Below are 11,981 nucleotides of genomic sequence, written 5' to 3' on the forward strand. Positions count from 1 at the left end.
GATACACATACCCACATTCCCCTATAGTGCAATTCAGTGTCTCCAATTAACCTAACTGCATAATTTTGGAGGAGGAGAACATGCAAACTCCACAAAGAAAGGACCCCGACCGCCCTACCTGGGGATCGAACGCAGGACCTTCTTGCTGTGAGGCGACAGTGCTACCCACCGAGCCACCACAGGGCATTTACATTCACATACACCGGAGTACTGAGGATCAAAGCTGAGGATCAAACGCACAACCCTGGAGCTATAAGGAACGAACATCAGCTCTCAACTTTACCCTGATCAGGGTCACAGTGGGTCTGCAGACTATCCAGAAACAGTGGATGCAAGGCCCAATGCTATATACCATATAGTGTATGTGTAGAGAGGATGTGGATGGCACATTGGTGATATGAAGCTCCAGGAACGAGGGTTTGTTGTGTGTTAATAACTCTGAATGTTTTTTTTTTTTTTATCACATACAGGTCATACATGGTATAACTAGCATTCTGAACTGCACGGTCACATTTAGTACTATAGAACAAGGTAAAAAAAGTAATGTACACAATAGAAATATTTCTTATGGATATGTATGGATGTATGTTCTGCAATGTCTTCTTAAGTTTTCTTCAGATTTACATCCTAATAACCCCATGTGTTAATAAGCCCTACGATGACGCGGGATTGCACGAGATTTTACACACACAAAGTTTCTCATGGCTCGAGGTTGTTTAAACGTTTTATGAATTTTTCATGAGCTCATGGTTGAAATGCTTATCAGCTACAATTAAATGTTGATTTAATGAACTTGTGGATGATGAAACTTCAGGACACGGGCTGGGATTTCAGAAAAATGCTTGTCAGTATATTTATTGACAGCACAGCCACTGAGCAGCACCAGGTAGAAGAAAAATCGGTACCGTGTTACAACCTCCCTCGGAGCGATTTAGTGTAAAATGTCTTAACTTCAAAAAAGTGGCAAGAACAATCCATACAGGATGCACTACAGACCTGTGTCTCTGAGGGTATTTTAGTGTGCACTCTTGTTGCAGGAGCATGTCTGCTTGGTCATGAATTCTGAATGTTTGGTTTTAATCTCTAGCCCACCTAAAGACTGGAGTCTATGGTACAGACGGTACATACGGCAAGGTAAAGCGATCTGTTCCTGGGGCCCTGGGGTCTCCACCGGCTCAAAAAAGTGTTTTCACGTTACACAAGAATTCAAAACTGACCCTGTAGCACTGGAATACCTGCTCTAATGTTTAAATGTGTGTGTTTCAGCCGTAACAATTAATAACAGGTGTAATAAATTAACTATATAAAGGAAATGAAATGCTTCCAACTATAAATCAATAATACTATATACGTAGATCTATAAAGGCATGAAAAAAGCTCGATTTAAAGAAACTCCAGTGTTCAGCACAGAGCCCTGAGCTTTAGAACGAACAGGAACATCAATTGAAGCTTTCTTGAGCATCATCAGCACCCAGCCATACAATACTCTTTGACAGAATACGCACAAATTCCCACAGACATACTTCAAACTTCTGTGAGAAGAGTGGCTGCTGTTATAGCTAAAATAAAGATCACACAAAGAGCATTCTGTCTTAGAACTATTTTAGTCCAACAAGCTCTAATCGAGTGTCCAGATACTTTTGGCCATACAATGTATATTTTATGAGGAAGGAATTAATTCAAAAGCAAAATACACTGCCTGGCCAAAAAAAAAGGTCACCACCTGAACTAAGCATATAGGTAAGAGCCTCCCATTGGATATAATTACTGTATGGGTGATTATGTTTCAGCTGGCAACAAGTTATTTAACCCTAACTGATGCAGTGAGTAGCTTTTCATTTGTTAAACAACCATGTCGAAAGACACATCCTGTGGTCATGGAAAAGATGTTAATCTGTTTCAGAAGGGTCAAATTATTGGCATGCATCAAGCAGAGAAAACATCTAAGGAGACTGCTGAGATAGCCTGTGGGGGCAGTGCTATGATCTGGGGTTGCTGCAGTTGGTCAGGTCTAGGTTCAGCAACGTTATGTGCCCAAACGACCAGGTTATTCCATCAATGGATTTTTTTCTTCCCTGATGGCACGGGCATGAGTGGTTCAGGGAGCATGAGACATCATTTTCACACATAGATTGGCCACCACAGAGTCCAGACCTGAATGTTGTGACATTGCAGAAGATTGAGGAAACGATGCCACAGCGAATGCGTGCCGTAATCAAAGCTAAAGGCGGTCCAGCCAAATATTAGTGTGTGTGACCTTTTTTTTTGGCCAGGCAGTGTAATACAACAATGCAAACAATGCCATCCAGTCCCCACTGAGCTCAGAATCCATATCAGGTTTGTACTCATTCAGACAGCCACAGATTCTCAAATCAAATCCTGACTTGCTTGATTTTTGCTGTTATCTGGAAAGCTGGGCACTAACAAAACATCAGCCCTGAAAAGTAACCGCTGTGGGAAAAAAATAACCTAAAACGTGATTCTTACAAACCGCTAAAATAATAATTTAGTGCTAAATCATTGGACCTGTAGTTTGGAGTGCCGTGATGCAGGTGCGCTGGTAACGTTACCGCTCGTGTGACTCAGAAACACCTGCTGACACCCACCAAACTGTGCCAGGGGTAAAAATAATAAGGATAAACAGCTGCCTGGTATGAAGTGAACAGAGATTATGACTTACTTCCCAGAACACTCAGGCTTTTGTTTAAAAGAACAATGAGAGCTTACCGACTTAAGAGATGCAAATTCATAAAAGGTAAGTTTGAGAACCCTCGAAAGTTACCTAACTTTACCTGTCATGTTTTACTCACTGGTTGGTTACATTTATGACAGGACAGATAATCACTGGTTAACAAGATTCATCAGGTCAAGTTTAATCTCAAACACAGTCATGGGCAATTTTGTATCTCCAATTCACCTCACTTGCACGTCTTTCTCCTGCAGGAAACCCACGCAGACACGGGGAGAACATGCAAACTCCACACAGAACGAACCCGGAATGTTCCACCTGGGAATCAAACCCAGGACATTTTTTGCTCTGAGGCGACACCGAGCCATCGCGCCACCCACAGCCACTATTGTGAATTACTAATTGATAAGCTGTTTATTAAAGACATAACATTATGACCACCTTCCTAATTTTGTGTTGGTCACCCATCTGCTGCCAAAACAGCCCTGACCCGTCGAGGCATGGGGACACCTGACACCTTTTGATCAGAACCAGTATGAACTTCTTCAGCAGTATGAGCTACAGTAGCCTTCGCTCCCCATGTGCATCAATGAGCCTTGGCCGCCCATGACCCTGTCGCCGATTTACCACTGTTCCTTCCTTGGACCACGTTTGATAAGATACTGACCACTGCAGACCGGAAACACCTGGTCTAGCCATCAAATCCTCACGCTCGTCCATTTTTCCTGCTTCTGACACATCAACTTTGAGGATAAAATGTTCACTTGGTGCCTAATATATCCCCCCCACTAACAGGTGCCGTGATGAAAGATAATCAGTGTTATTCACTTCAACTGTCAGTGGTCATAATGTTATGCCTAATCTGTGTATATTCCCGAAATCCAAATTTCCAAAATTCCAAAGCATGCACAAACGTTCTCTTCCAAATGTAGACCAGTTATGCATCCCAGCATACCAAACATTGCAGACATTATAAACTACATACCAGAATACTGGACGTTGTAGCTGGATCCAAACAGTGGATATTTTTACAGCTATGAGATCATGAGCTACAATACACATTCAAGATTAATGGGGCTTTATTACCGTACTGTTTAATGTCTGATTTTTTTTCCCCCTTTGGCTGCCAAGTCATGCCGTGCATGTATAAGCGTTTGGAGCTGGATCTGGTTACCGAGCTGTGTTTTAGTCAGTAGGGGGAGAAATCACTCTTTTCTCAGGCGCTGAGCAGTTCTCTGGCTCTATCAGCCTCCGTCTCCGGCTGCATCAATAATAAATGAAGATTACGCACTTCTTCCCTCATAGTGCTTCACTCTTCTTTCCATCATCTTCCTCTCCTGAACAGGCCATGCTGGACAGATTGTTGAGTGGCACTCTGACACACACACACACACACACAAGCTTGCACACTTGATATACAATTATATTAAGAAGCACATGGGTCAGCGCAGGCAAATGTCCGAATGCAAGGCAACCGCACATAGCTCAACCAGCCGTTCGAATTTCTCGAGTGAACACGAACACTTAGCGTCCTCCTCGTTTTCACGAGCCACGTTGCACGCATGTCATCCGTGCGTCAGTCTTTTCAGCCTCCATCATACTAATAAAGGGTTTGGCAAATCCGGCACTGCTCTGGGAATCAGTGATGTTTAGGACATTGGACCCTGATCATATCATCACGATGAGAGCAAAAATGAGAGAAGCACCGAGCATCTCTTTCATTCAAGAGAACAGAACTGTCCTCAACACTTAGTCAGAGCCTTCGGTCACCCATCTGTGTCTCGGAAAATCAGATTAGAGGCTGAACGAGCAATGCTGAAGGCCAATTTAGGAGGCTTAATCAAAACTAGCAGAGTCTGTTCTTGAACAGCTTATTAAATGTTACAAAATGTCCAACAATCTGCTCAGAGATTACATATAAATCCAAAACACAGACACCTGTTACAGACCGATTTTTCATTTCAGCCTAGTATTATGCGAGCTCTGTAAAGACCAGTCCAATTATTCATTTCAAATCCAGTAAAAATTTAAGTGATTGTTCGTGATAGCATTAAGATTTTCTTCATGAGAACTTAATGTTCATCTTAAATGAGGAAAATCAGAGAGTTATTTCTTCTTTCCCACATTTCTGGGAGGTAGCACTGCTCTGAAATCCATTAAACCAAAGTTAACAAATTTCGGTTGATCACTGTCAGATTCTTCACTACAGCACACGTCTTTGCTGCTCCAGAATCCTACAGTAGTGTCCTTTACACCACTTTAGCCATGCTGCTATACTGACGGCCACAGCGCACTTCATAATGAACCAATCTACAATCAAAGTTACAATGCACACATACTATAACACTCATACTGATATTAAGTCAGACCAAGCGAGTTTAAAAGCAGCATCTAGCCCAGTGGCAGTAAGAATAATCGCCTGTGTCATCATGCAACCCCTGCTCAAGCCTGATTGATGGTAACAGTGCGAAATCTTCACAAATCAAGACTTTTATACACTCCCAGACCCATCTCATCACTGGCTGGCTTGGCGGCGGTTTGGTGACATTAGCCTGCTGTGTCATTTACCCGCGCAGCTTATCGTTCCCCCACGAAGTTTATGAAATGAGTTACGACACGCTCTTCGATACCGGGGACAGCGCAAGATTAATCACTGACACTCATTCATTCAGATGTATGTTTTCATTGCTGCATCCTGCCAAGCGGCCCTGCTCCACCACCTAATAATAAATCTGCTCTTACGATAGCAACAAGCTGCCAAGGTACTGCCAATGCCAAGTCTTTTCAGTAGATTCGGTAGCACGCAGATTCTTTGATAATGCTTTTAAAATAGGTAACGAATTAATTTTTACACATTATAAGAGTAAGTAAGTGCTTGAAAGAGCGGAAGGTAAAAGAGGACGAGGATAAACCAGCAACAAGAGGGATGGATACAATCATTGGAACAATGAATAAGCCATTAAGAAACCCACACAGAGAACAGGACGTCTTGTAGAAAAACCATCCATTTGGATTCTAGGTGTCAATATTAACTAGAAAGCACCTAATAATAATAATAATAAATCATAATAATAATAATAAAAAATAACAATAATAACAACAATAATAATAAAATAGTAATAATTCATAATAATAATAATAATAATAACAACAATAATACAAATAATAATAATAATAAAAATAATAATAATAAACAACAAGAATAATAAATTATAATAATAATAATAACAATAACAATAGTAAATAATAATAATAATAATAATAAAAATAATAACAACAACAATAATAATAATGAAATAATAATAATAACAATAATAATAAAAACAAAATTAATAATAATAAAAAATAATAATAACAATAATAATAATAATAAAATAAATAAATAATAATAATAATAACAACAATACATAATAATAATAATAATTAATAATAATAATAATACAAATAATTTACATTTACAGTACAGTCCAGTACCTTAACCACTAGGCTACGACTGAGTTCCGTAATAGTTCCATAAGTAAGTGTTTGATGTCATGTGATGGACTGGAGCTGTTCTGGTTTGTTTTTTATCTTGTCCCAGAACTCCCAGGTTGGCTCCAAGCCCTAACTTTAATATTGACATAATAAAGTGATAACAGAATGTATTAATTAAATCTACAGATTCATATACATGGTTATTTTGCTCTCTATTTGAGCCATGCCTCTAAAATTAGGAAGATTATGCCTTCCTTCACACACCCTAAACATCATGTCCAACCTATCTTCATTCATTCCGTTCTTCTGTCCCATGCGAGGAATGGCAGCGTGTTAATATGCCCAGAAAGCCATCTGTGTGAATAATTAAGTAAAGAATTCAGGAAGACACACTTCATCATCTTTAAATAGTTCGGCTATTATAAGAGCGGGTGACTCAGAAGCTATGTGTGTTATGTCAGCTATGTTTCAGCCTCCTGACATCTCTATAGACTCAGACCTGCACCCTGGTTTTGGCATACATGTTTTGGGGCTATATTTAGAAAGTTAAGGATGCATTGCAGAACCGTCTTATCCCCCCACACACACACAATCCTGATAACATTTGCATCCATAAAGATCTATTTTTAACCTTCTGTTTTGGCATTTTGATTGCCACAGGGTTTGTAGTTGTAGAGGTAAGTGAGCATGATTTAGCAATTGATTTTTTTTCTTATGCAGGCTATGAATACCCATTTTTAATTATTGATGTGCTGACGCCAGTGATGCGTTTGAATGTAATATGTGGTGCAGACCTCTTTCTTTAGGCTGGCTCTGGCTCTGTATTTTTTTTTTGCACCCTCCCTTCTTCCGTGCACACACGAGAAGGAAGATGTTACGTGTGGGACCAGGCATGATGAGTGGGTGGGATGAGACTGAGGATATATAAATAAAGAAAAAAAATATCAGCTAGAGAGAGGGCATTAATGGAACACTGATGTCGCAGTTGGCATGCAGAGGAGTGTCGGCCAATAGAAACGCAGCACCTGCACGCTGGGAGGGGTACAGAGGTCCATTCACAAAGCCTGCAGCCCAAATAAAGCAGTGATGTAGGAGCAGAATTCCCTCTGCTGCAGTCTCTTCTATAACGGAACACGACCGAGTCGCGAATAAATACAGATCCAACTTTAGATCAGTCACGTCTGCTTTGAGCTAACATCTCCATCAGCATTGCATGCTGGATTTTAATAGCAGTCTCATTAAAACCACCTCCTTGTTTCTACACTCACATGTTATCAGCTCCACTTACCATATAGGAGCACATTGTAGTTCTACAATTACTGACTGTAGTCCATCTGTTTCTCTGCATGATTTGTTACCCACTTTTATGCTATTCTTCAATGGTCAGGACCACCACAGAGCAGGTATTATTTAGGTGGTGGATCATTCTCAGCACTGCAGTGACACTGACATGGTGGTGGTGTGTTAGTGTGTGTTGTGCTGGTATGAGTGGATCAGACACAGCAGCACTGCTGGAGTTTTTGAAAAATATTTCTAGCCAACAGCAGTGTGGGCAGCGTCCTGTGACCACTGATGAAAGTTTAGAAGATGACCGACTCAAACAGCAGCAATAGATGAGCGATCGTCTCTGACTTTACATCTTTAAGGTGGACCAACTAGGTAGAAGTGTCTAATAGAGTGGACAGTGAGTGGAAACTCCAGCAGCGCTGCTGTGTCTGATCCACTCATACCAGAACAACACACACTAACACACCACCACCATGTCAGTGTCACTGCAGTGCTGAGAATGATCCACCACCTAAATAATACCTGCTCTGTGGTGGTCCTGAATATTGAAGAACAGCATGAAAGGGGGCTAACAAAGCATGCAGAGAAACAGATGGACTACAGTTAGTAATTGTAGAACTACAAAGGGCTCCTATTGTTATGGCTGTATACAGTCAGTTAAGTGTATACAGTCCATGACTGAGATCCAGAACACTGTTAGAACCACAAGAACTGGTAAATAGGAGATTCATTCTAGGATTGTGTTTTAATAATGAACAGCCACACAGAAGTCCATGTGATTCTAGGTCTAAATCACCATGAATAGAGATAGAATAGATAGATAGAATGCCTTTATGACAGATGACTTAAGATGCTAATTATTTAAGCTTTTGAACGGGTCACCTTGGCCATCATCGCAACAATTGCCCCCCCTGAGAGATTTGGCAGGAGCCGCCACTGAAAGAAAGGTTCATTAAGAATTTTTAAAGCAAGAACGGTTAAAAGAACTTAACTGGCCTGCACAATCTGCCCAAATTCAGGCTTCAGATTCAAGCATCAGTACCATAGTTCATTTATCCAGACAAAGATCTCCACAGGACAGTGAAGGTTGCTATAGTATCTAAAAAAAGGTGACAGACCCCACGGCCTCAACAGCTCCTACATTATAGAAGAAAAATATCATTATAACTTTAGCTCCTCTAAATGTAGCTCTGTGCTAAAGTTAGTGAGCTTTATTTAGTATCAGACTACGCTATCGAGGGCTGACGTCACCAGCTGTGCCCGTGTCGTCACAGTTGCTCAGCTGCAGGCAAAAAGAACAAAAAAGAAAAACAGAATGCAAATGGGATGAGAGTGACTGTTCTTTGTTTTCTCCTCTCTGCTTGATACGCCTCCCTGTTTGTTTCAGGTTCGAGTTGCCACCAAATTTATATTTACCTGGATTAAAATAGCAGGCTAGATGAAAACTGTGTGTATTGCGTAAGTTGCTTCTCAGATAAGCTCACTGCAGACGCACTTGCTTTTTATAGGCAGCAGGGAGTGTATGTGTCAGACCTTTTTTTTTTTGGTAACGACAGATTTGAAGAAGACTTGTTCCTGCTTCTTTTTATTCCCTTCTAGGAGATGAATTTAGTGCTCAATGGGTAGTATTCATTTTGAAATAAGCCAGTTGTATGTCTGCAGTGCTGTTCATAAATGCATACAGAAACAGGTCAAGCGCTTTGGGTAACATTAACACGGACATGGACTCCACAAGAAATCTGTGGGAGACAGAGACCAATGTCTAGGTTCGCACGGAGGAGTTTAGAACAGAGAAATGGACACGATGAGATTCTAAAGCCACAGGGTTCAATTTAACCAAATATAACTGCATTTAAACTAAACACTGATGTGAACAGTTTTAACCTGGATATACATATCATCTGTAAATCAGTCTGTGGTGTGTGTGTGTGTGTGTGTGTGCATATCTGTGTGCATTCAAAATCTCCAGTTTAAATTCAGTTGGCACTTTGCCACATGTTCAAGTTGAGGTGCATCGTTCAAAGTGAAAAAAGAAAGGTGGTCCTACCGTGCCAACAGAAATCCAGTTATGATGAATGGAGCAGTCTGACCACTGGAGCTGATGTTCGAAGGACGATCGCAGTTATTCCTTCCTTCAAGGAATGAAGTATTCAGTAAATAAAGGTAATGTAAGTAAATAAAGGTAATGTAAGTAAATAAAGGTAATGTAAGTAAATAATGTAAGTAAATAAAGGTACTGTAAGTAAATAATGTAAGTAACTAAAGGTAATGTAAGTAAATAATGTAAGTAAATAAAGGTAATGTAAGTAAATAAAGAAAGTAAATAAATAAATAAAGGTAATGTAAGTAAATAATGTAAGTAAATAAAGGTAATGTAAGTAAATAATGTAAGTAAATAAAGTTAATGTAAGTAAATAAAGGAAGTAAATAAATAAATAAAGGTAATGTAAGTAAATAATGTAAGTAAATAAAGGTAATGTAAGTAAATAAAGAAAGTAAATAAATAAATAAAGGTAATGTAAGTAAATAATGTAAGTAAATAAAGGTAATGTAAGTAAATAATGTAAGTAAATAAAGGTAATGTAAGTAAATAAAGAAAGTAAATAAATAAATAAAGGTAATGTAAGTAAATAATGTAAGTAAATAAAGGTAATGTAAGTAAATAATGTAAGTAAATAAAGTTAATGTAAGTAAATAAAGGAAGTAAATAAATAAATAAAGGTAATGTAAGTAAATAATGTAAGTAAATAAAGGTAATGTAAGTAAATAATGTAAGTAAATAAAGGTAATGTAAGTAAATAAAGGAAGTAAATAAATAAATAAAGGTAATGTAAGTAAATAATGTAAGTAAATAAAGGTAATGTAAGTAAATAAAGGTAATGTAAGTAAATAAAGGAAGTAAATAAATAAATAAAGGTAATGTAAGTAAATAATGTAAGTAAATAAAGGTAATGTAAGTAAATAATGTAAGTAAATAAAGGTAATGTAAGTAAATAAAGGAAGTAAATAAATAAATAAAGGTAATGTAAGTAAATAATGTAAGTAAATAAAGGTAATGTAAGTAAATAATGTAAGTAAATAAAGGTAATGTAAGTAAATAAAGGAAGTAAATAAATAAATAAAGGTAATGTAAGTAAATAAAGGTAATGTAAGTAAATAATGTAAGTAAATAAAGGTAATGTAAGTAAATAAAGGAAGTAAATAAATAAATAAAGGTAATGTACGTAAATAAAGGTAATGTAAGTAAATAAAGGTAATGTAAATAAAGGAAGTAAATAAAAATAAATAAATATATAAATGTAATGTAAATAAAGGAAGTAAATAAAGGTAATGTAAATAAATAAAGGTAATGTAAGTAAATAAAGGTAATGTAAGTAAATAAAGGAAGTAAATAAATAAATAAAGGTAATGTCAGTAAATAAAGGAAGTAAATAAAGGTAATGTAAGTAAATAAAGGTAATGTAAGTAAATATAAATAAATAAATAAATAAATAAAGGTCATTCATGCGCGTAACGTAATGAAATCTGCCCTTGGGAACTTGGTTCAAACTTTAACTCACCATGGAAACGTAAATATCGATTAAAACCGGTGTTTTAGCCTCTTTTATGCGTGTGTCTCAATCAATAAATGCTTTTTACTGATTCAGGACGTTTAACCACATAGTTTTATAACTGTAATTAATGAATAAATCGCTCTAAATCACTTTATTTCCGCCGGGCGCGCGGCCTTTTAAAAAAATTTTTTTATTATTTTTTGAAGGGGGGCGGGAGTAAGATTCTCTCCGCCAATAGGAAACCAGCATTTTCCAACAAGGCGGGAGCTGGTTTCTCTGCTCCAATAGGAAGTTACCTTCTGTCATTTTGGCCAATAAGTAACAAATAGCGGATTATTATTGGCAAATTTGCTTTATCTGAAGATGTTTCTATCATAGTGTATTATTCTTTATTTTATATACATATTCAGAAAGATAAATCAAAGTTAATGGTTTTCAGAGTAATGTTTAGAATAACTGGATCCCCACTGAGGGCAGCATGGTGGTGCAGTGGGTGGTGCTGTTACCTCAAAGCAAGAAGGATCTGGGTTCGAGTCCCATGCAGAATGGATAGGGTCAGTGAAGTTTCTGTCCATGTGGGTTTCCTCCAGGTACTCTGGTTTCCTACCACAAATTCAAAGATATGTAATCAGGCCAATTAGAGCTACTAATAATTGCCTTAATATATGTGTGTGCATTTATATTTACATTTTCAGCATTTAGCAGACGATTCTATCCAAAGCAACTTACAGTACAGTTACAGTATACAGTCTAAGCAATTGAGGGTTAAGGGCCTTGCTCAAGGGCCCAACAGCAGCAACCTGGCAGTGGTGGGGTTTGAACCAGCAATCTTCTGATTACTAGTCCAGTACCCTAACCACTAGGCTTTAACGTCCTGAGAGACAACATGTGCATTTGTGTGTGTGTGTGTGTGTGTTTGCCCTGTGATAGACTGGCAACCTGACTGGGGTGCTTTCTGCCTTTCGCCTGAAAAATCA

The 11,981-nt window shown here is 38.1% G+C and overlaps 1 long non-coding RNA gene across 1 annotated transcript; it reads right to left on the reverse strand.

Annotated features, from left to right (window-relative positions):
- Nucleotides 1–6,418: 6,418 nt before the first annotated feature.
- LOC134304056 (uncharacterized) lies at nt 6,419–11,580 on the reverse strand. The gene is made up of 4 exons (XR_010007741.1): nt 11,511–11,580; nt 9,498–9,582; nt 6,958–7,077; nt 6,419–6,517 (listed from the first exon to the last, which is right to left on the reverse strand). It is a non-coding gene; the product is annotated as an uncharacterized LOC134304056 (long non-coding RNA).
- Nucleotides 11,581–11,981: the final 401 nt, after the last annotated feature.

This window comes from Trichomycterus rosablanca, chromosome 27 (assembly GCF_030014385.1).
Source record: "Trichomycterus rosablanca isolate fTriRos1 chromosome 27, fTriRos1.hap1, whole genome shotgun sequence".
Classification (NCBI taxonomy): domain Eukaryota; kingdom Metazoa; phylum Chordata; class Actinopteri; order Siluriformes; family Trichomycteridae; genus Trichomycterus; species Trichomycterus rosablanca.